The sequence below is a fragment of the Puma concolor genome, chromosome A1, assembly GCF_028749965.1.
Source record: "Puma concolor isolate L17-30 chromosome A1, mPumCon1.1.hap2, whole genome shotgun sequence".
NCBI classification, from domain to species: Eukaryota; Metazoa; Chordata; class Mammalia; order Carnivora; family Felidae; genus Puma; species Puma concolor.
Window position 1 is genome coordinate 31,678,759 of NC_141667.1, and position 24,514 is coordinate 31,703,272.

The 24,514-nt window shown below is 43.7% G+C and overlaps 1 long non-coding RNA gene across 5 annotated transcripts in view; it reads right to left on the reverse strand.

Annotated features, from left to right (window-relative positions):
• LOC147584079 (uncharacterized) overlaps positions 1–24,514 on the reverse strand; it is a 155,880-nt gene that overhangs the window by 43,299 nt on the left and 88,067 nt on the right. For 4 of the 5 annotated variants that reach the window (XR_015240849.1, XR_015240855.1, XR_015240852.1 and 1 more), the window contains one exon: positions 6,821–6,991. This is a non-coding gene — a long non-coding RNA (uncharacterized LOC147584079). Of the gene's footprint in view, positions 1–1,547; positions 2,695–6,820; positions 6,992–24,514 lie in introns of those variants that run through there. The other variant, XR_015240850.1, reaches the window with a different exon arrangement.

Sequence of the window (24,514 nt, forward strand, 5' to 3'; positions counted from 1 at the left end):
GTGCAGTGAAATGAAACAGTGAAGTCCCCCCCCCAACCCCCGGGGGCATTTCCTTCTCTGCAGCTTCTCTTTAGCAGCTGCCTCATTGTGTGTGTGTGTGTGTGTGTGTGTGTGTGTGTGTGTTTGCTTTGCTCCTTTTATATTTTGAACTGATCGATGTTCAGGACCAGAACTCATCTTTGCCTTCTCTGCCCCAACAATGTCTCAAAAAAAAGATAGTTAACAATTTTTTTTGAAATAACTTCTATATTTATGCAATAATATTCTTTTGGTCCTTTTCATCACAAACGAGTTGGTTTTTCCACAGAAGGAATAAGGAATATAATAAATGATGATTATATCCTAAAGGTAACATCACAGATGACTATTTAACCAATAGTATTGTCGAAAATTGTTTATTGCAGAGAAAAGAAATAAGAAAGCTCTTTTTTTTCCTACACTCCTACTCAAATGAAACATAAAATCAGTAATCCCAAGTAAGAGATTATTTCGGAGAGATTCTATACCTCGAAGGAGGCTGAAACTCAAAGAAGAGCAGGTGGCCTCAGAAGCAGCAGGCAGTGGAGCATCTGTGGGCTCCTCACAAGACTCCGTAGACGTGAACTTCTGGCAAGTCAGAAGATGCCAACATCGGTTCTTTGTTTAATCTAATTTCATTCCAAACACCAGGGCAGTTAAATCTCTAGAACTATTCTTAGGTTTATTAGACTTAATACAGCTTGTCTTTTGGCTCACAAATGGGACCAAGAAAGGAGAAGGAATGCTCTTCTCCAGGAAGCCTTTCCCACCTCCTGCCTCCAAGTTCAGAAATTATATCTCCTTCTCGGGCAATTCCATAGTTTCTTTGTTTCCCCCCCACACTCCCCCCCATTAATATTGATTATATCTTCCTGTGTTTTCTGGTACCTGGGTATACAGTGTTCCTCTTCACCAAATTACACATTTCCCAAAACATAGGAGGGTTTGTGCTTTACTTTCTTCACCTGCTATAATAAAAAATATCACAAACCAGGAGGCTTAAGGACAACAGAAATGGGTTTCTCACAGTTCTGGCTGCTGGGAAGCCCAAGATTATGGCACTGGCAGATTCTGTGTCTGCTGAGAGTCAGCTTGCCCACTGATGGCTGTCTTCTCACTGTGCCCTTACATGGCAGAAGGGACAAGGGAACTCTCTGGCGTCTTTTATAGGCATTAATCCCATTTATAAGGGCTCTGCTCTAGCAACCGAATCATTTCCCAATGGCCCCACTTCTTAATACCAGCACCTTAGGGGTTTGATTTCAATACATGAATTTGATGGGGGGGGCACAAAAATTCAGATCATAGCCACTTGGAATAGAATTTAGTCATAGAAAGTGTTCTATTATCATTGTTACTATTGTCTCAATTCATCTAATTCCTACATCAAGCTATTCTGTGGGCACTCGATCTGCGCTTGCTAAATGAATGAGCAGATTCTCATGGCTCTGTGTTTATAGTGACTCCCCCAGGGCCCCTCCCCCATGTCCCAGTATACACACACACTCAGAGTACCATGACACCATTCCTTTACTCTCAGGTCCATGTTTTTATTTGGAGAGGGGAGCACTACTTTACAAAACAGTGAGGACTTCTGTTCGAATGAAGATGTCTAATTTTTCCTGGGGGACCAAAAAGGTGTCAGACCACGCTGACTGCAGGGAGTGCCTCTAAGTCAGGAGGTTGAGTCCTGGAGGAGAATTTGCACCCACACAGGGGTTCCCTTCCTCTGTATTTTGGGGAACATTGCTGAAGACTGATGAGGGGTTTCCTGAGATCAACATCCATTCCCTTGTCCCATACAAGACCTTGGTTTGACTGCCAAAAGTTCTCAAATTCGTTTATGACTGAGTCGCTAAACACACTTTCATAGAGCTGAATACCTACATAAAGAAAACATGATACCCAGAAATGCCATTATTTTGCACGGACACCCTTTTCTCTTCCTTCACGTGTGGCTGCCTAGGCAAGTCTTCAAGTCTTCCACGCGGTGAGGAAGGCGGCAGCCGGCTCTTGCGTTGGGTAATCAGGCGTTGGTGCCAGGACCTTTGCACGGCCACTCTTACAAAGACAAGCAGTGTGGTGTTTTGTGTACTTAAAGTGCCTCAAAGGTATTTTTAGGTGTTACAGGATACAATAAGAATACACTGATGGCCGAATTTGAAGGCAAAATCCAGACAGTTTGATTATTAACTCTCTGATTTACTGGTGTGTAAATTCAGTTCCAGCTGGAGGTGGGCATCTGCTGCATTGGAGGGCTCTTGACATCTACTCCTTTAAACGGGAACCAGCAAATGGAGATCAAAGGTGAGTCCTGGGGGGAAGGGCTACTTAAAAGGTGCATTTTGTCCGTCCCGGACAGACTGTCTCCAGCTGAGTAGAGAAAGAAGCCCGTGGCCACACATGGGCAGGCAGGAGCAAGGTCCAGCAGGCCTGTGGGATTCCCCAGCCGGCCAACCCACTTTCTCACCTCTCCCCATCCCTTAGCAGTGCCCCTCATTGGTCCTCGCAGTACAAAGCAAATGCCTGAGAGGAAGGCAGCTGGCCTCTTCACGCCTGCTTGTCTCTGCCTGAGTTTTGAAGTTCTTCCAGGGCCTTTCTGTAGCAGACATTCATCCCCTTGGCTGAAAAGGAGCACGGCTCCACGGGAGACATGTGGGCTCAGGGCCAGGGAGGCTGAGGAGCATACAAGATGGAGACAGAGCTCAGTCCCACGGCAACCCACCAGGATGAACCTGCTCCAAGCTGGCCTGTCCTACAGAGCCCACTTCCTCACCATTGCCTTGAATTATTCATCAGCTCTTGCAGAGAAACAAAAGGCAAAGCCATTTCATCTCCTCCAGAACTGACTGTCCTCCTCTTTGACCTCAGGGAGTCTTAAAATTCAAGACGCGCATCCAAAACTCCCATGCACTTTCGGAAGAGACAGGAAAATGCCCCGTCATCTTCCCCTTCCAGACTCGCTGAGCCCTGCTGAGCAAGTGTCTCTGGCTACTTGGTCCCTCAGCCTGTGCTTTGTCCTTCTTCTCACTGATCATGAGAAGGACGGGCAGGGATCCTTGGCCTCCTATTGAATGACCTGGACATCTTAATAGGTGCCAGGGGTCAGGACAAATGCTCTACCTAGACCCTAGGGCCATCTATGCTCAGCCTCCTAGGCTTCTCTTCAGAGAAGCTCTACCCTCCTGGTCCTGGATAGCCCTGCTTCCCAGACGACTGTGAACGGGGCAAACAAAAGGCACTTTGTCCAGTCGCCGCTGAACTTAAGCCCTCTACCAATCCCACCCCCTTTACTTCAACCCGAGTCCTGGATCTCCGCTTCACCAAGGAAACGTGAGCCACCAGGCAGAAGCTTCTCCTCCCTCCACCTCTAGAATTAGAGGCACCTAATTCTAGGCGTTCATGCCATCACCCCCTTTCCTGACTCGAAGGAATCTCTCCTCTTAAAACAACTACTGTCTCTAGTTCTGCCCTTTGCCCAAAAGCCCTGCCTCCTCGCCAGGACCCTGCTGGCCTGTGTGCACCTCCTCTGACAGAGTGGCAGTGTGCCGTGCTAATACCTTTTATTTAATAAGTAAATAAAAAATGAAAGATGAGTGCCTTGCTGACATCTTTTATGTGAGCACTGCCACCTAGCAGCCATGTGACCTGGGGCAGTTTCAAGCTGCCCTCGGCTGTGGAGTAGTTAGGCAATTGTCAGGGCTTCTGGGAGACAATAGCAATCTCTGGAGATCAGAGGTAAGGCAGCCCTGCACAAGCTCACTGACAGGTGCCCGTTACCATGGCAGCAAGTCTGAGATCAAATTCTGCTAAACAAGCAGCACTATCGCCAAGCAGGCACAAAACCCTCGCCTTAAATCTGTTTCGCAAGCTTGGCCTGGCCCTGCTCCATCCTCAAGCACTCCGGCGAGCACCTCGCATGAGAGGATAGCTTCCAGGCAGACAGAACTGAACTCTGACGGCAGGCCCAGCCAGCAAGACTGGGAAGGGGGGCTCGGGGGACACCGCTGCTTCTTCACAGGTCACACCGAAGTGTCTGCTGAAAGATCTTCAATCATCCCACACACAGTCCGAGAATACGTGACTTAAGCTCTTTGGTACAGCTCTTTCCTCATTCTGGAAAAATGGCAATAATGATGGCATCTGCCCTCTAGGGATGCCCGGAGAAGGAAGTGAGTTAGTCAACACATCCACAACATGTAAGAGAGAGGCTGGCTACGGTCAGCGCCCGCTCCATTTATTTCTTATTATCATGTTTCTCTGAACTCTCTCATTCTCATCAACCTACAGGATGCCTCCTTAGATCTTACCTTTCTGTCAGTTTACACCCTCTGTGCTGCTCGACTTCTTCAAAGATTAACCTTCAGTCTGTGTCTCTACTGAATCAATTCTACCTCAACTTTCCACTCAAGTCCACAGTTTCCCATAATTTCCTATTCAATTCCTCCAATATCTGTGACACCCCTTGCAGGTACACTGGCCATCCTGTGGCAGGTGCAGGAGAGATTTCAAGAGGTATATCTGAGGAAGTGTACCTCTTTAAGGAGCTCTGGAAAGAGAAAAGAATGCCAAATCGTACATTCCTCGAAGGCCAGGGCCTCATCTTAAAATGTGACTTAACATTTTTTTTTAATGTTTATTTTTGAGAGAGAGAGAGAGAGAGACAGAGACAGAGAGAGAGAGAGAGGGAGAAACAGAGAGAGAGGGAGACACAGAATCTGAAGCAGGCTCCAGGCTCTGAGCTGTCAGCACAGAGCCTGACGCAGGGCTTGAACTCACAAACCCTGAGATCATGACTGACCTGAAGTTGGACACTTAACCGACCGAATCACCCAGGTGCCCCTTAAAATGTGACCGTGAAGTAGAGGTAGGCCTGTCCATATGTCACAGATGGAAGTGACTCATTACCCACAGTAGAACACGCATTGACATCTTAATACTCCTAGGAGTTGTGAGGTTCTAAAAATAGGGGTGATCAGACAACGCAGGAATCTCCCAATTCAAGGCTGTTTTGTGTTTGACATAAAATACTTTTACGTATCTTAAGATCCAAAGAAAAGTAAAATTCAATCAAATGACCAATCAAATTGAAGGCAAACTGAAAGTTTCTTTGAACAGCAGGATCACTCATTGTCCAACATGAAAGGGAAAGCCATGCCTGGGGACACCGCAAGGAGTGTTCTTGACAATGGGGGCAACAGGTGAGGGTAGAGTCAGTATCTAGACCAAAATCTCTGCTTGCTGTGTAATCTCCAGCAAGCTGAGAAAGCAGCCCCCCAAACTCCGAGAATACGGCAGGATGATCTGAATTGTCCCCTGATACCTTTTATTTGAGAAAGAGGTAAAACCAAGTATAGAAATGTTTAAGAGTATCAAAACTACAGCATTAATATTTTGCCTTAGGAATCTGTGCACGTTTGGTATTTTAGGTATGTGAAAAACTTAGGATAATTTGGCCTATTTCAGTTGTAAACAGATCAATGTTGAAATTTCATCCTGAATGTCAGGTGGGTAACTAATTTAGACTTTTGACTTCAAGTAGAAACCTCACTAAGTTTATACAGCATTGAAACATCTAAGAAAACTTAAGCTTTTCTTTTAACCACCACACTTTTAAGATTGTGACCTGTTAATTCTTTAAGAGCTGATTCAAGTACTCAGGATGTTTTGTTAAATCAGGCAATTGAGTTACTTAAAAAGGAAATCAAATGTATTAAATTTGTACACACAGTCTAAAATATTTAAAGTAGTTTAACTGCATTTGGAAGTGATACAACATGTTAATCTAAGGCCTTCAAAAATGATTTTTCAGATTTTCTAGATGTACAAATCTTAATCTATTTATAAGCAGAATTTACAATCAAGAACTTGAGTTTCAAATGTGTACCTTAATAAATTGAACTTTAAAGAAACAAACAACAAACACAAAAACAACCCCCCTGACTAATTTGTTTTGGCACAAAAACTGCCCATAAGTAACTAAAAGCAATTAAATAATTACTGTCTACTCACCTAGCCTGTGCTGCCTAAATCCTTATACTATCTTGGGCATAAGTCTCATCTCTCTAACAAGTTTGTTTGTGGCACCGGCTGGGTTGTCTATTTCTGCTCTATCCTCCAGGGGACCAGCAGTACATACTCAGCAAATTCTTTTCTCACCTGACTGTATGACTTTGGACAAGTCACTCTGAGCCTCAGGCATCTGAAAAGGAGGGAGTGGACATCCTGCTAAGAGGTGGTCTCCATGAGAGAAGGACCTATGTCTGTCTCATCACATTGTATCCCCAGAGCCCAGACCTGTATGAGGCACACGGCAGATACTCAACAAACACCACCGCATGAATGAGCAAATGCACTAGATAGTTCTAAGGCTCCTTTTACATGGACCCCAACTGTTATGTCTCACAATGTTTCAACAGCCACAGGAGCAGTCCATCAACAGAAAGACAGTAACGTTAGTCACAGCAGATTAGGGTCACAGTTGGAATGAGGCAAAGTAGATCTTGACTATTCCTGTCTGGTCACCTTTCAACCAAAATGGAGTCTGCTGCAGACCAGACTGCCTTGCTCTGCTGTTTCAATCTTCCTGTCCCAGAATGATCTCCTCCTGGCGCCGTCTGAGAAAGCTAACACCCTTCAGAGGAGAGCACAGCAAGCCCTGCTTTGCCAACCTGGCTTATATGAGTGGCCTCCTGTAGCGTTGTTTTCCTGCATTCTCATACTAAGAGACCCCCTCCGCCCCAGGGGTACTGGACAAGGAGGCAGGAGGGAAAGGAGACCAATAAACCCCTGCCCCACATACCTGGAGGGAAGTGAGGGAACGTGGGAGCTTCAGTGCCGTGGCCAGTGGTTAATCGGCAAAGTGACCTGGGTGACATGGTGGGTACAGAGTTTTCTTCCCAACTCTGCCCCGAGCTCTGTGCGACCTCAAGCAATGAATCTCCTCCTCTCTTCGGGACCTCCTTCTCCAGACCTACAGAACCAGGGCAGAAATAGAAGACCTAAGGCAGCAATTCCCAAACTTTTTGGTCTCAGGAACTCTTCAACACTCTTAAAAAGTACCGAACCCCCCAAAAGCTTTTGTTGTATCTATTGGATTATATCTACTGATATTTACTGTAGTAGAAACTGAAACTGGGAAACCTTTAAAACATAAGAATTCTGAAGCACGCATTCTACTTGTCATCAGAGTGAGGATGTCATCTCCCTAAAAGAATTCCATGATACATTTGAAGGAAACCAGAATATATCACCCCAGGATGTGCCTCTTTGACATAAAAATTGTTTTGAGCCGAAGACAATTAGGAGCAGTAAAGCTCTCCCTTCTCTGCCTGAAGGCAGGACATATGTTCTCCTTCGCTGAAGACAGACTCCCGTCAGCCCTGAGACGGCATCAGAGGAATCCGCAAACAAACCTTGTTAAACTCACTCTTCCCTTTCCAGTTACTCCCTCACCATTCCCAGCCCTAGCCCAAGCTTCTTTGTTTTGACAAATCTTCACAAATGTATTGTTTCTTTGTCTAAAAACTATAAAAGCTGCCTGTGCTGGCCAGATCGTGGGGTCTTCATTCTCTTACAAAGGCTCCCGTGTATGTGGAACAATTCAGTACAACGTGTATACTTTTCTCCTGTTCACCTGTCTTTGTCAGTTTGATTTTCAGATCCACCCAGAGACCTTATGGTCCTCCCCTATACACTTAGGAGAGAATCAACGTTTTAAAAAATCTTAATGTCATTATGGAAGTGGTTTTGACCTCCAGGACCACACATCTCACCTTGAGGACTACACCCCACTTTGATGCCCCCTCATCAGAATGGTGACATTAGCTTTCATTAAGAAAAGAACAGGGGTGCCTGGATGGCTCAGTCGGTTGAGCGGCCAACTTCAGCTCAGGTCATGATCTCGCAGCTCGCGAGTTCGAGCCCCACGTCAGGCGCTGTGCTGACAGCTTGGAGCCTGCTTCTGATTCTGTGTCTCCCTCTCTCTCTGCCCGTCCCCTACTCATGCTCTGTCTCTCTCTGTCTCAGAAATAAATAGACATTTAAAAAAATTAAAAAAGAGAAAAGAACAGACTGAGGGGCATCTGGGGGGCTCAGTAGGTTGAGTGGAGGGTCATGAACCAGCAGTTTGTGAAATCGAGCCCCAAGGCGGGCTCTGTGCTGACAGCGTGGAGCCTGCTTGGGATTCTCTCTCTCTCTTTCTCTCTCTCTCTCTCTCTCTGCCCCTCCCCTGCTCAAGTTCACATGCTCTCTCTCTCTCAAAATAAATAAATAAACTTAAAAAAAAAAAAAGGAACAGACTGGAAGTTATTAACTCCAAACTGAAGATGCCACCTGACACCTTCATGCCCTCCCATTGGCCTTCACTGCTTGGGACCACACCACCATGGCCTCCTGAGAACTCCTTTCGTTTCACACGTCCTGCCTGTTGTTGCCAGTGGAGCATCTCAGATCGTCCCTCCCTCCTGTCCCGTTCCTGCCAGGCCAGCCCAAATCAAGGCGCCACGACACAGCTGCCCCTGTGAGAACTGGCGCACCGTGTAGAACAACTCCTGGAGCTCCTGGAAAACTGACTTCTAAAGGGACGGGTGCTTCCTTAGACCCAGGGAACCCGGTGAACTTTCTGCCCAAACTGCCTTTGCAGGCAGACACCCTAAGCAAGAGGCAAGAGTCTGGGGGACGACAGGAGAAGAGGATGAAGGGGACCGAGCAGGCAGCACTAGGATGGTGGGTGAGGTCAGGGAGAGGGGTGAGTGGTCCCCACCAACAGGGTTCCCCCCCCCCCCCACCCGCGGGGCGAGGAAGCCTGCATCGGGTTCTTCCAGTCTCAGGCTAAGAGCATAATCAAGGACTCCCACCCGGTCCCTCGGGCAGATTCAGGGGTCTGGTCAGCTGCCTCCTGCTGCCAGCATCCCCCTGCCCACTGGTTTCTGTTGTCGAGCCGTGGCCAGCGCAGAATGAACGGCCCGGCACACCCCTGTTGGGTACACAAGTTCGGTCCCCGGTAGCACCTGCGCACATCTGAGCAAGCGCGCTGGAGGGTCGTGTTCCAGCTCAGGGTCCGTTAGCTTCACACTCCCTTAGGGGCCGGTCACCAACAGCTCAGCAGAGGAGACCCACCAGTGATGAGGACCACAGCCCCACCTGCAGACAAAATCGTGAAGGGGGCCGCCTGCCCCTCTCCACACCTTCCGTTTCTGCGCTCATCTCCCACCACCAAGGGCGGAGAGCTGTAAAGTGCTTTGTTCTGGGACCTCCTAATATTTTGGGAAAAACTATGTATCCTTCTCAGACATTATTTATTATTTAAAAAAAAATTTTTTTTAATGTTTATTTCTGAAAGGGAGAGAGAGACAGAGCAGGAGCAGGGGAGGGCAGAGAGAGAGAGAGAGAGAGAGACAGACAGACAGACAGACAGAGACAATCTGAAGCAGGCTCCAGGCTCTGAGGTGTCAGCACAGAGCCCGATGTGGGTCTCAAACTCAGGAACGGGGGAGATCATGACCTCAGCCGAAGTAGGACACTTAACCGACTGAGCCACCCAGGCGCCCCTATCCTCCTCAGACATTTTAAAAATCACATATAAAATTTGTCTCGCAAGTTTAAGTTATTAAGAAATATGTTAGCTTCTGGCACATTGACTTTTCAAATTGTTAAATCACTCGTTTAATGTATTGAATACCCACCTTCATCTATTGAAAAGACACATGAACAAGCTCTTTTAACAGCCATAAATTTTCTTTTTTTTTTTTTTAATTTTTTTTTTCAACGTTTATTTATTTTTGGGACAGAGAGAGACAGAGCATGAACAGGGGAGGGGCAGAGAGAGAGGGAGACACAGAATCGGAAACAGGCTCCAGGCTCTGAGCTGTCAGCCCAGAACCTGACGCGGGGCTCAAACTCACGGACCACGAGATCGTGACCTGGCTGAAGTCGGACGCTCAACCGACTGCGCCACCCAGGCGCCCCAAACAGCCATAAATTTTCCATCATTTATGATGCCTCCTTGCACTCGTATTTCCAACTATGTGACCCACACAACTTTATCTTAGTAGGATAAGCTTTTAAGCTTGAAAATCTTATATAGGTCACCATACCATAATCCTTGGTTATAAAATATGTACATAAGTTAAAATTTTACATATTAAAATTTCCTAGATTATTTGTTTTTTTTTTTTTTTAATATATGAAATTTATTGTCAAATTGGTTTCCATACAACACCCAGTGCTCATCCCAAAAGGTGCCCTCCTCAGTACCCATCACCCACCCTCTCCTCCCTCCCACCCCCCATCAACCCTTAGTTTGTTCTCAGTTCTCAACAGTCTCTTATGCTTTGGCTCTCTCCCACTCTAACCGCTTTTTTTTTTTTTTCCTTCCCCTCCCCCATGGGTTTCTCTTAAGTTTCTCAGGATCCACATAAGAGTGAAACCATATGGTATCTGTCTTTCTCTGTATGGCTTATTTCACTTAGCATCACACTCTCCAGTTCCATCCACGTTGCTACAAAAGGCCATATTTCATTTTTTCTCATTGCCACGTAGTACTCCATTGTGTATATAAACCACAATTTCTTTATCCATTCATCAGTTGATGGACATTTAGGCTCTTTCCATAATTTGGCTATTGTTGAGAGTGCTGCTATGAACATTGGGGTACAAGTGCCCCTATGCATCAGTACTCCTGTGTCCCTTGGATAAATTCCTAGCAGTGCTATTGCTGGGTCATAGGGTAGGTCTATTTTTAATTTTCTGAGGAACCTCCACACTGCTTTCCAGAGCGGCTGCACCAATTTGCATTCCCACCAACAGTGCAAGAGGGTTCCCGTTTCTCCACATCCTCTCCAGCATCTATAGTCTCCTGATTTGTTCATTTTGGCCACTCTGACTGGCGTGAGGTGATATCTGAGTGTGGTTTTGATTTGTATTTCCCTGATAAGGAGCGACGCTGAACATCTTTTCATGTGCCTGTTGGCCATCCGGATGTCTTCTTTAGAGAAGTGTCTATTCATGTTTTCTGCCCATTTCTTCACTGGGTTATTTGCTTTTCGGGTGTGGAGTTTGGTGAGCTCTTTATAGATTTTGGATACTAGCCCTTTGTCCGATATGTCATTTGCAAATATCTTTTCCCATTCCGTTGGTTGCCTTTTAGTTTTGTTGGTTGTTTCCTTTGCTGTGCAGAAGCTTTTTATCTTCATAAGGTCCCAGGAATTCACTTTTGCTTTTAATTCCCTTGCCTTTGGGGATGTGTCGAGTAAGAGATTGCTACGGCTGAGGTCAGAGAGGTCTTTTCCTGCTTTCTCCTCTAAGGTTTTGATGGTTTCCTGTCTCACATTCAGGTCCTTTATCCATTTTGAGTTTATTTTTGTGAATGGTGTGAGAAAGTGGTCTAGTTTCAACCTTCTGCATGTTGCTGTCCAGTTCTCCCAGCACCATTTGTTAAAGAGACTGTCTTTTTTCCATTGGATGTTCTTTCCTGCTTTGTCAAAGATTAGTTGGCCATACGTTTGTGGGTCTAGTTCTGGCGTTTCTATTCTATTCCATTGGTCTATGTGTCTGTTTTTCTGCCAATACCATGCTGTCTTGATGATGACAGCTTTGTAGTAGAGGCTAAAGTCTGGGATTGTGATGCCTCCTGCTTTGGTCTTCTTCTTCAAAATTACTTTGGCTATTCGGGGCCTTTTGTGGTTCCATATGAATTTTAGGATTGCTTGTTCTAGTTTCGAGAAGAATGCAGGTGCAATTTTGATTGGGATTGCATTGAATGTGTAGATAGCTTTGGGTAGTATTGACATTTTGATAATATTTATTCTTCCAATCCATGAGCAGGGAATGTCTTTCCATTTCTTTAAATCTTCTTCAATTACCTTCATAAGCTTTCTATAGTTTTCAGCATACAGATCCTTTACATCTTTGGTTAGATTTATTCCTAGGTATTTTATGCTTCTTGGTGCAATTGTGAATGGGATCAGTTTCTTTATTTGTCTTTCTGTTGCTTCATTGTTAGTGTATAAGAATGCAACTGATTTCTGTACATTGATTTTGTATCCTGCAACTTTGCTGAATTCATGTATCAGTTCTAGCAGACTTTTGGTGGAGTCTATCGGATTTTCCATGTATAATATCATGTCATCTGCAAAGAGCGAAAGCTTGACTTCATCTTTGCCAATTTTGATGCCTTTGATTTCCTTTTGTTGTCTGATTGCTGATGCTAGAACTTCCAGCACTATGTTAAACAACAGCGGTGACAGTGGGCATCCCTGTCGTGTTCCTGATCTCAGGGAAAAAGCTCTCAGTTTTTCCCCGTTGAGGATGATGTTAGCTGTGGGCTTTTCATAAATGGCTTTTATGATCTTTAAGTATGTTCCTTCTATCCCGTATTTGTTATATTATTAATTCAAAATTGAAAAAGTTAAAATTTCCTGTCACCATAAGAATCTACATGTTACTCAATACTATAGATCGATTTGTCATTGCAATTTATATTAGTAAATAATTGGGTAAAATAAAATAACTATCATATACAGTTTTTAAATAATCATCAAGCATAAAAAAGGGAACTAGTCTTTTTTTAAAGATTAGTTTTTGTATTTTGGATGAATATTGCTTATTGCTAGAGTAAGACAATATTTCATGGAAATTACCAGCAAAAAGAAGAGAAGCTATTAATAGGGCCACTAAATATACAGAAAAGCTGAAACAAGCAGGAGACTTGTACCCAAATTAAAAATGCATATTAGCTCACAATACACAATAATCTTCTGCGTAAAAGCGAAAGAAGATTGTTTTCCCATGCATTGGAGCAAATGATTAAGAAAATACCTCATATAATTTACTTTAACTTGAAGCTATAATCTTAGTCTTTCACCCCCTCCTACTTGAAATCAATCCCCAGTATGTACTAGAGACTCGGACACCAATATTTCAAGTTGATCCTTTATTTGGCGCACTGGAGGGTCTCCACCTAGCAAGATGCAGCATGTGAGAAAGAGGTCCCCTGGGGGCTTCTGCAAAAGGGGAGTTGCGGGGAGAGAATCAGCCTGACACCTCGAATGTACCCCCAAGGACATCAGTTTTAGGGAAAAGCACATATGGAAACCAGGATCTGCAAATCGATTCTACTGAAATTACCCATATCCACGTACTCCTTGATGGAGCTTTGAGTGCTCCCAATGGTGGTTGTTCTGGGGTGCTCTGTCCATCATCTTCCCCTGCCTGCACCCACCCCGATATCCATTTCGTTCAAGCCAAAGATCTAAAGCCCCCATCGGCAAGCCAGCAAGATGTTCTCCTGCAAGTTCCAGTTGCTCATGTCTTCTCCCCTCCCTTCCCTCAATCTTCCGGACACAGTGGCCACTCCCAGGGACTTGGGGTCGTGGTTTCTGACTGTTGCACAGTAAGAGGTACCTGCTGATGAGCTGACATACTAACTTGCAATCCATAGGGAGATGATTTCTAAAGGCTTTGCCTCTGGTGGGTGACATAAGTGAGGATGTGCCTATCTTCCTATGTCCTGCATTTTTCCCTTCTCCTTCCTCACCTCCTGGACACTCTGCAGTATCTTGGCGTTTCTAGACACAGTAAGCTGCAAATGCCTAACACACCCACCAGAAATGCAAATATAACCTCAATTTGCTGGACAGACTCAACCATGGGCCCCTAGCTCAGAAGGCTCCCAGAAGCCCAGTTTCTGGAGGGAGTGACATAGGAGGGTGGGATGGGGTTTCTCAAACGTGGTTGTGATATAAGAGCAGAATCAGAGGGTGCTAGATACCTCAGTGAGTGAGCGGCTGAACAAGAGAACCTAAGAACCCTGCTGGTGTCCCCATTGCCCCTCCTCTCCCTGCACCATTCCTGTCACTGGAGGAGTGCCACGGCAGAGCAGAAGAACAGGACTGAGAATGGGGGCAGGAGGAAGGTGGTGACTCCTAATTTCGAGTTCTATCTTCCTGGATGAAGGGAGAGGGAAAGAACTGGCCTTAGGCCACATCTCTAAGCAAAACAGGATTTCCTGCACATCCTGTCGCCTTTTTTCTGAAACCCCTCCAATAGTGCCTCCCACACGGTTTCTTCCCTTCCCCACCCGGCTCCCTGGCAGGTATTTTTAGGCTGAGGGGCCTCTCTCGGTGGTAACCGCTGAAGAGGAATGCCCAAGCACCTGCATCCCCTGCGGTTTCCTGGACTCAGAAATCCAGGGGTTCCTCCTCCTTCCAGCCTCAGCCGGACAACCCAAGAGCCGTCAAGAACTTTCTAGAAGTGGATCACTGAATCCAGATGAGTGATCTATTGAATACTTGTGTAGCTATAAAATAAGAATTCATTCATTTAGAGTTTTGTCCAGTTGCAGTGTGTAGCCTGAGTAAGAAGGCCATTAGCCATACGTTATTATAGCACGGTCTGCTTGAAATGTTTAGTGACTTCTGGGGAGAAGCAAGACATTCCTGTGTATTAGGTATGATGTTACTACTATTATCCTCATTTTACACATGAGAAATCAGTAGTTTGCCCAAACCCACACAGTCAATACCTGATAGAGAGGAAATGTGAACTCGGGTGCTCCTTTACCTGATTCCAAGGCCACGCTTGTTCTTGGCTCCACACTGCCTTTCAGCTTCCTAGCCTAGGCCCTCAACAAGCCTCTCCCACCTTTCATACCTTTTACTTCTACCCCTTCTCAAATGGTAAGAGCCAAAACACACAATAATTAACGTGACGAGTAGCACCTAACAAGAGACATTATCAACACCTCCTGAATTTCAGCCCTATACACCCATGCAAATTCCGCCCCCACCCCAAGGATGCCTGCCACCCTACCTGGGTTTATACTGTCCTCTTGATCTTGACATCTATCCCTACCTTACTTTCTGCTCCTCCTTATGACCCCATTGCTTCCCCCATGGGAGGAAAGTGTTCTCCCCAACCAAACTTTGTCTCCTTAGAGCTCTGTTTCATATCAAGGTAGGATCTAAAAGCAGATAATGTAGGGGCACCTGGGTGGCTCAGCCGGTTAAGCATCTGACTTCAGTTCAGGTCGTGATCTCACAGTTCGTGGGTTCAAGCCCTGTGTCGGGCTCTGTGCTGACGGTTTGGAGCCTGCTTCTGATTCTGTCTCTCCCTCTCTCTCTGTCCCTCCCCTGCCTGCAGTCTGCCTCTCTCTCTCTCTCTCAAAAATAAACATTAAAAAACATTTTTTTAAAGCAGATAATGTAGATGATTCTTGGTAAGAAAGGTAGAATCTCTATTAGCACAATAACACACTGGGGTAATGCTATTTGTCCATATTGGCAAGAGGAAGTTAAAGATTTTTAAGAAAATATTTGGTCAGATGGTTGTTGAATGAATGAATGATACACTCTGAAGCTAGACCAGGAAAGATGCTTTTCCATGCCAATGCCTCAGTACAAGCAGAAACCAAAGTAGAAGGGCCCAGAGGGAGGGCAGAGGGGGGAAAAAGCAAAAAAAAAAAAAAAAAAAAAAAAAAAAGACTCTGGAAGAGGAACCCAGAAAGAGGGCAGGAGTATTTTTGAGCCCCATCTGAGGTAACTGATCACAGACTGACAGGTATCCCCAGGGCAGAGTCAAGGGCTACTTTGAGCCACTCTACTCTTGCCTGTTGGTGCTTGATACAGGTTTTCTGTCTGTACATGGGGTCGCTTCCACACTTCAACAGGTCAAGGGATAATTAAAAGGTTACATGTAGGGGCGCCTGGGTAGCTCAGTGGGTTAAGTGTCTGACTCTTGATTTCCCCTCAGGTCATGATCTCATGGTCATGAGATTGAGTCCCACATTGGGCTCCATGCTGTGTAGAGCCTGCTTAAGATTCTTTCGCCCTCTCCCTCTGCCCCTCCCACGCTCGCTCTTTCTCTTTCTTTCTTTCTTTCTTTCTTTCTTTCTTTCTTTCTTTCTTTCTCTCTCACTCAAAAAAACAAAACAAAAAAAGCCAAAGCACAAAGTTACACTTACATGTGTGTGTTTCACCTACAAAGTGAAAAACTTCTTGAGAGCAGAATCCTGGTCTGATTCATCCCGAGTTTCCCATAGATCTGACCCCACGTTACGTGACATAGTGCTTTGTAGGTAGCAGGCGCTCGATACATATTACAGATTTGTGACTAAAAGAGTGCATATGCCCCTTTTATGAAACAGACGGTTACATTTTGATTACCACACACCATCCTCCAATTTGTCATACACTTAACATTTCCCTGATATACAGCTTCAAGCCACATGCAGCGATTTTCAGGAATATATTCTTTGATAACTCTGCTCTATCTCTCAAGCAGATCTGTGGAATCAACACAACACAACCAAACAAAACATCATATGATGAAGTTCCAAGTGTTCTTATCCTAGTGCTGTATAGTTTGTTTACCAACTAGAAGAACATGAAAGCCGACTGTGTAAATAGACACTGGATAAATTTTTGAGCAAACTGTGTTCACCAAATTTAGGAACCTTGATTCCCTAAAAACAGGATAGTTGAGAGTACGGATTCCTAAACTGAGATAAGGAAAATGTGGAAGGGTAGATAGGTAGAGGGTGCTGGCCACTGAAAAACATAAAGTGCTATGCCTACTCTTCATACATTTGTAATCCCTTTGAGTCAACTACACATATAGAGATGATAACAAGACGAGTCTTGGTGTCTCGGTTCAAATGAGTACTAAGTTCTTGGGCTGGTTAGGGAAAGCTGCTGGAGGAGCTGAGATGTGAGCAGGACCCTGAAAAATGATGAGAATCTGGGGTCCATTTGAAAGGTCCATTAGAGAAGGCTAAGACTTCAGCCTCGGAAGGGGCCGAGACCAGACAGAATCCGACTTCCCACGCGTGGCATCTTCGCACCCCCACACAGCCATCTCTGGGCCAGCCTGAGTCCTGGGACTCTTCCCGCGTTTCCTCCTCCTGCTGAACTACACCATCTCTGCCCCCCAGAGCTGTGACTCTCTCAGCCCAGATGGTGGAGGGGGACATTTGCTGTGTGTGGCAGAAGCTGCTGGTCAACACGATAGCTCTTGTCCCTCTGTTTTCCTTAGAAATAAAACTAAGTGCTGACCAATGCGATATACACAGGAGTGGTGTGCACCTTCTAGAAAATGTCCTTCAAGGGAAGTGGCTTATCCCACCCCACCCCCATCTCCTTCCTGCCAACGGGAATGCAAATCATGTGGTAAGAGCTCATCCTGAGGAATGCAGAGCAGTAAGATCTACTGAGCCCTGGTCCCTGACAGCTTGGAGCGCCAGGCAGCACTGGTCTGCCCCCGGACTTCTGTCATGTGGGTAAGAAAAAAGCCACTGTTAAATTTTCTATTGTTCAAAATTTTTTTTGTTTTTGTCTTCAGCCAAACTTAACGTTAATTTTACACTCTACAATTGGAGGACACAACACACACACAGAGATTAGTTCCAGTAATTTAACAAAAGGAAAGACGGTTGTCTACTTAGAAGTTAAAGAAATAGAAATTAAAGACATGAGATGCCATTTTGTCTGCTAAATTCTAAAAAAAAAAGAAAACCGATAAAAATGATAAGTCTTCGGGGAAACAAGTAAGCTAATGACAGTGTAATAAACTGGTACAATTCTTCTAGAAAACAATGGCCACTTCAGATATGTTTTTATACCACTACCCAGTGGTCCAATTCCTAAAAGGTTGGAAAATGCATCACAATCAATTAACCCGAGAGTAAAAAATGTATAGGGGCACCTGGGTGGCTCACTTGGTTAAGCCTCTAACTTGATTTTGGCACAGGTCACAATCTCACAGTTCATGAGTTCGAGCCCCAAATTAGGCTCTGTGTTGACAGTGTGGAGCCCACTTGGGGTTCTCTCTCTCCCCTCTCTCTTTGCCTCTACCCTGCTCATGTTCTCTCCTCCTCAAAATAAATAAATAAACTTAAAAACTGTTTTTAAAAGGTAAAAATGTAGAAAAACGATGACAGCAGAGCTATTTTAACAGCAGAAAACCCAAACTGCCCAAATAAGATGCTACAGGGAAATGGTAAAGGATGACATACTAATTTGATGGAGAACCATCTAGCCATTTAAAATAATATATGACAAATACCATGCAATAACTTGAAAACATACAATATCTTACGTAAAAAAATACTTCAGGAAACCGAATAAACGTTAGGACCACAGCTGCCAAATTGTGGCCGTTTCCCCAGTCCTGTGCCTTTAATCAGGTTCAACTTATCTCTCTCTACAGTGTCCAGTGAGAACTCTATGTCCCGGATCCGTTCCTTGCAAATTCCTGGTCTTTTTCTATGTTGCTACCCTTGCAGAAACAATCCCTTCCTATTCTTTTGTTTTGTTTTGAAACTTATTTGTTCTTGAATTTTGAGTTTCGGGTTTTACAAGATGGTTTCCAGGGGAACATCTCAGGTAGACAAAAGAACTTCTAACAATCTTAGTGGGATTGCTTCACAGCAGCCAGACATGCCCAAAGAAGAGAGACGCCAGTCTCAAAAAGAATTTATGGATGTGGTTTTGGAGCATGTAGTCAACTGAAGTGACAATAATGGAACACGTACGGCATTTTAAAGAGAGTTGTACTGAAAAAAGAGACGATACATTCTGGAAAATCTAAGACGACAATAAACAGATCAGTGGTTGCCAGGGTTTGGTGGGGATGAATAGGCAAAACACAGAGATTCTTCAGGGAGCTGAAAATACTCTGTCTGAGCCTATAATGATGGTATGTATCATTATACATTTGCCCCAAACCAGAGAATGTACAACATTGAGACTGAACCGTAACGTAAACTATGGACCTTGGACGATTATGATGTGTCAATGCAGGTTCATCAGTAGTAACACATGTACTACTCTGGTGGAGGATGTTGACAACAGAAGGGCTGTGCATGTGTAGAGGAAAAGGGTTGATGAGAAATTTCTGTACTTTCCCCTCAATTTTGCTGTGAACCCAAAACAATTCTAAAAAAAAAAATAAACTCTTAATTAAAAGCAAACAAACTACAACAACAAAATATATAGCCAGCTTGGAGTAAAAGAGCTAAAATTTCACAAACTGCAAAATGGTCTTTGAGGGCCCCCAATCTTTTTTGTTTTTGTTTTTGTTTTGTTTAGTAAGAGTTGTCTCAGAAAGCTACTCAGAAGCCAACACAGACTATTTCTTAAGCAAAAGAGGAAGGCAAAGCCAAGAAACAGGATGGAGACACCAAAAGCGATGGGGAATAATGGATCAGGAAGGGACTCCCAGGGACAGGACTGGGTCCTGCTCTCAGAACAGAAAGACCTGGCAACACGTGCCTGGCGGGATTCCAGAATTCTTATGAATTCTGTGCCTGCTGTGTATCTTCCCTTAATTCCCGTTTTGAAGGGAAGTATTTACTGCAATTGTCCTGGCCCTATCTTTCATTGTTTGTTGAGTGTTCGCAGAGCATGTAATTTGTCTCTTCCACTTACAGGTTTCTGAATCCAAAGGAACCACAGCCAAGGAATTCACCCTCATTTGGACTTGATAGAAATCACAGGACTCAGGCCTTGGAGCCTAATGCTACAGGTAAATGAGATTTGTAGGCGTGCTCAGAGGGAGGGAGTATATTTTGCATATGACAGGAGAATGAATAATTGGAATTAGGAAAAAGGTTGTGGTCTACTTTTGTAGTAGTGGGCACCAGTGATTCATGCCTTTAGGTAGCCACTTCCCATATTGACTCTGGGCTTGGCCGTGTGACTTACTTTGGTCTGTGGGACACAAACAGAGATAATGCAAGCAGAGGCTTGAAGAAACACTTGCTCAGTGGGGCTTGCCCTTTCTTGCTTTTTCCATGGAGGCCTTCCACTACCATACAGAGAAGCCCAGAGACCTAGTGGAGAATGAGAGATCACGTGGAGACAGGCCTCAAGCTGTCCCACGTGAGACATTCCAGGTGAGGTCTCAAAGATGAGAATGAGTCCCATTCTGGCCCAGCTGGTCCAGACTAGAAGAAACATCCAGCTATCCTATAGAATTATGGTAGTGGTATTAAGCCATCAAGTTTTAAGGTGGCTTTTTAACCAGCAGATACAGCGAAACTCAAATAGGGGCAAATCTAGCTTATGGAAGGTGGGAGAGGTGACTTTGAAGCAGAGAAATCTCTGGGAAGAACAGGCCTACGTGTGTAGGCAGTTTCCCAAGACAAACTAATGCAGATTCACAGGGGGAGGCCATAACGATGGTTAATGAGGGGCCAAGAAGAAGAAAGTGCCAGAAGTTAAGTCTAATAATGGGAAAAGTGAAGATGAAAACTGGAGGATGAGCAGTACTTTTGGAAGTTTGTGGGATTAAGAAGAAGCAAAGTAGTGGGAGAAATGAATGGGTCAGAACAAGTCAATTCAGAAATAAAGCTTTGAACCCAGAGAGTTCTAGGTCTTCTTTCAATGGAGCAGCTAACAGCTAATTCGTGTGGTGTGCAGTAAACACTGAATCAGAATATGTGAGGGTGTGACCCTGGAATCTGCATGCTTAACAAGCTCCCCAGGACATGTTAATGTATACTTTCTTCTCAGTGAGCTGCCCTACATATGAAGGAGTATTGAAAGGGGTAAACTCTGTCAAGTTACCAAAGTTCTAGAATACCCTTTCCCGAGGACAACAGGTCCTCACTCCCCTCAAACACAACCATGGAAGATCAGTAGTTCTCAAAACAAGATCAGTAGTTCTCAAAACAAGATCAGTAGTTCTCAAAACAAGATCAGTGGTTGAGAACAAGTGGTTCTCAAGACATTAGAATCACCTGGGAAACCCAGAAAAAGAAAGAAAGAAAAAGAAACTCTATGTCCTACTGCACAAGAATTCAATCTGAATCTCTGAGAGTAGCATCTAAACATCAGTACTTTAAAAACGTCCCAGGTGATTGGATTATGGGGTGGAGGAAGACTCTGGAAGAGATGATGTAATCTCTAAACCAAGAATCCATCAGGTTTCTGAGAAATGAGTAATAAATGCAAAATCTCTCTGAACCTCCTCATTTTCATGTATTTGGCGATTGATCTAAACTGCCATTAAACTCAAAGAGCAGTGTTCAGAATTTGGTGACTAATGGCTATTTCTGAGTCAAAAATGAAATAGCATTTATTTTCATCATGTAATAAAAGTCAGGCAAACATTAACTCAGACTCAATGAATCAGCAAACGTGATTATTCAAACAGCCTGAAGTCAAGTTATCTATGAAAATATATTTTTGCTTAATTTGTTACACAAAACTTCAAGATTTTGGTAGAAATGTTTACTACTACTAAAAAAAAAAAAGAAAAAAGAAAAAACGGAATCTAAATGAATAAATGAATAGAGCTAGCCTGATGTCTGAGACAATAAAGAGTAGTTGGGAGCTATGACAAATCAAATTTTCAGGGATGAGAAGATTTTTGTGCCAGTCAAACCTAAAAGGATTGGAGCTCAATTCAGCTGACAGGCTGCTGGTCTACGGGCCTCTGAGTCATAACAGAAACTATTAGGATATAGACAAGAACACAAGTATGAAACTGTGATAGTTAAGGGATCAGGAAAGATTTTAAAGAAGTGGGGACCGTGGAAACATTTTAAAGGCTGAGGATTTTTTCAAGTTTTAAAATGTAATTTAAAGAGTGTTAAACTTTTCATTTTGAAGTGATTTCATGTGCAAGTATGTTATAAGTTTAGTACAAATATTCTTTACCCAGGTTCTCCAGATGTTAACATCCAACATAACTTCTGTACAAAGATCAATATCAGGAAGTTTACTACAATACTGTTATTAATCTACAGACCTTATTTGAATATCACCGACTGTTCTACTAATGTCTTTCTTTTCTTTCTTTCTTTCTTTCTTTCTTTCTTTCTTTCTTTCTTTCTTTCTTTCTTTCTCTCTTTTCTTTTCCTTCTTTCCTTTCTTTTTTCCTTCCTTGCTTCCTTCCTCTCTCTCTCTCTCTCTTTCTTTCAGGTTCAAGACCTAATCCAGGATCACACTTTGCATTTGGTTATTGTGTCTCCTTGGTTTCCTTTAATCTGGCATAGTTTCTCTTTGTCTTTCATTGCCTTTCATGATCTTGACATTTTTAAAGAGTGCTGGTCAATTATTTTATAGAATGGCCCCCAGTTTGGATTCGCCTGATGTTTGCTCATGATTTAAATTCAGTTTATATATTTTTAGAACAAATAACACAGAGTGATGCTGTATCTATCTGAGTGTGTTCTAACCAGAGACATATGATAGTGACTTGGACCATTACAGTAAGGAAAATTAAATCACTAAATGAAGCTGGGGCTTGTCATGTTTCTCTATTATAAGCTTACTATTTTTCCCATTGGAATTAATCATAAGCTTTTGGGAAGATACTTTGACATTATGTAAATATCCTATTCCTCATAGTTCTGTTTACTAATGTTAGCATTTATTAATGACTTATGTCTGAAACAATTACTACTGTGGTGTTTGCCAAATGGTGATTTTCTTTTTTTTTTTTAATTTTTTTAATGTGTATTTATTTTTGAGACAGAGAAAGACAGAGCATGAATGGGGGAGGGTCAGAGAGAGAGGGAGACACAGAATCTGAAACAGGCTCTGGACTCTGAGCTGTCAGCACAGAGTCCGAACGTGGGGCTCGAACTCACGGACCGCGAGATCATGACCTGAGCCAAAGTTGGACGCTTAACCGACTGAGCCACCCAGGCGCCCGCAAATGGTGATTTTCTAATTTCATTACTCTTTCTATGTTTATTAGTGGAATTCTATTTACTTTTCTTCTCTCTCATTTGTTTGTTTGTATATGTAAGTATAGTTTCTGGATTCTCACTTTATTCTATGGGTTATAATCTATTATTAGCATTATTTGTTGTTCAAGTTGTCCCAGATTTGATCATTAGGTACCCCTTCAAGTAGGCTCCTATGTCCTTTTGACATATCCCCATCGTTTCTGTTTTAGTACTTCCTTACTTCTGGCAGCACAAGACACCGCATGCCCATCCTGCATTTTCTCCGCCTCAGACCTAGAACCAGCCATTTCTCCAAGGAACCCTAGTAATTTCCGTTAGAGAATGGTAACCAGAAACCATGATCTGGGCAATTAGTGTGCCCATTGGTACTGAGTGTCATGGCTTCTAGGCTTTCTCTGCAGATAGATATCTCGGTCTATTGTCATATGCATCTACATATTAAAAATTACAAGTTCATGGTGATGATCTCCAATTTGATTCCAACGTGACCAAGTTCATTCTAGCCTTCCCCTTTTCCTTATTTATAACTCCTTTCCCTGACCGTGAGAAGCTTGGCTCTCATTCTCCATACCATTTTAAATTATTTGCTCAATCCTAGTTTACACGTTAGGTGGTTTTAGACAGTCTACTCTTTTTACTCCACAACACCTATATACATCTATCTTCCCATACATGCATTTTTAAAGGCGTCCATCCACATCTGCATAAAGTACAATCATCCCATCCCCCAAAATAGACAATCCAAGTATCATCCATTACTGCATCTAGTTCCAAGTCCAGGACTTCTTTCAGTCTGGATGTCGCTCTTCATGGTTGGTTAAAGCATGCATAAGACAGATTTATCAATCACCAACAAATCCAGTACATAACAGCAGAGAAAGACCAGGGATGACCACAATGGAAGACATCTCCATTATAAAAGAGGAGAATTGGGAAAACATACACACACATGAACACAGACACATCCTGAACAACAATACACATAAAACATAATTCTCCTGGGGTGACTATGTGACTTGAAGGTGAACATGACTTAAATTGTCTAATCAGGGTGAGTCTCAGAACTCTGGCTTAGAAATGCTGTACAAAGAATTTGCTTTTTTTCTTCTCAGCCTCATCGTCTGAAAATGCTCTGACAGTAGAGGAATAGATTAATCAATTTGGCAGCCTCTGGTTTTCTTCTCCTGGAGGCTTTTTGTTCACGGAAATAGCTAGAGATGTTTCCCTTTCTAGGAGCTACATAATTTTAGCATCCCCTTTTCTGTGTGTAACTTCAAAGAGCCTGAGAGTGTCTTAGGAGTTGAACAGTCATGGACTGTGGTTGTCCAGGATTGGGATTTCTTTGGCAATATAACTCCTTTACAAACTTAGTTATCGGGGCGCCTGGGTGGCGCAGTCGGTTAAGCGTCCGACTTCAGCCAGGTCACGATCTCGCGGTCCGTGAGTTCGAGCCCCACGTCGGGCTCTGGGCTGATGGCTCAGAGCCTGGAGCCTGTTTCTGATTCTGTGTCTCCCTCTCTCTCTGCCCCTCCCCCGTTCATGCTCTGTCTCTCTCTGTCCCAAAAATAAATAAAAACGTTGAGGAAAAAAAAAAAAAAAAAAAAAAAACTTAGTTATCATCAAGAGATTTTGACATAGGCTAAGAACCATAAACAGACAGCCTGCCTCTAGTCATTGTATTTAAGTCTAGGACTTTAGACTGTCTAACAATAAGCCTTTGTTGTATGACCATCCCCTAAAGCCTTAGTGTAATGGCTGCTACTTTTGGGTTGACTTCTGCTTCTGGACAGTTTCTGACCA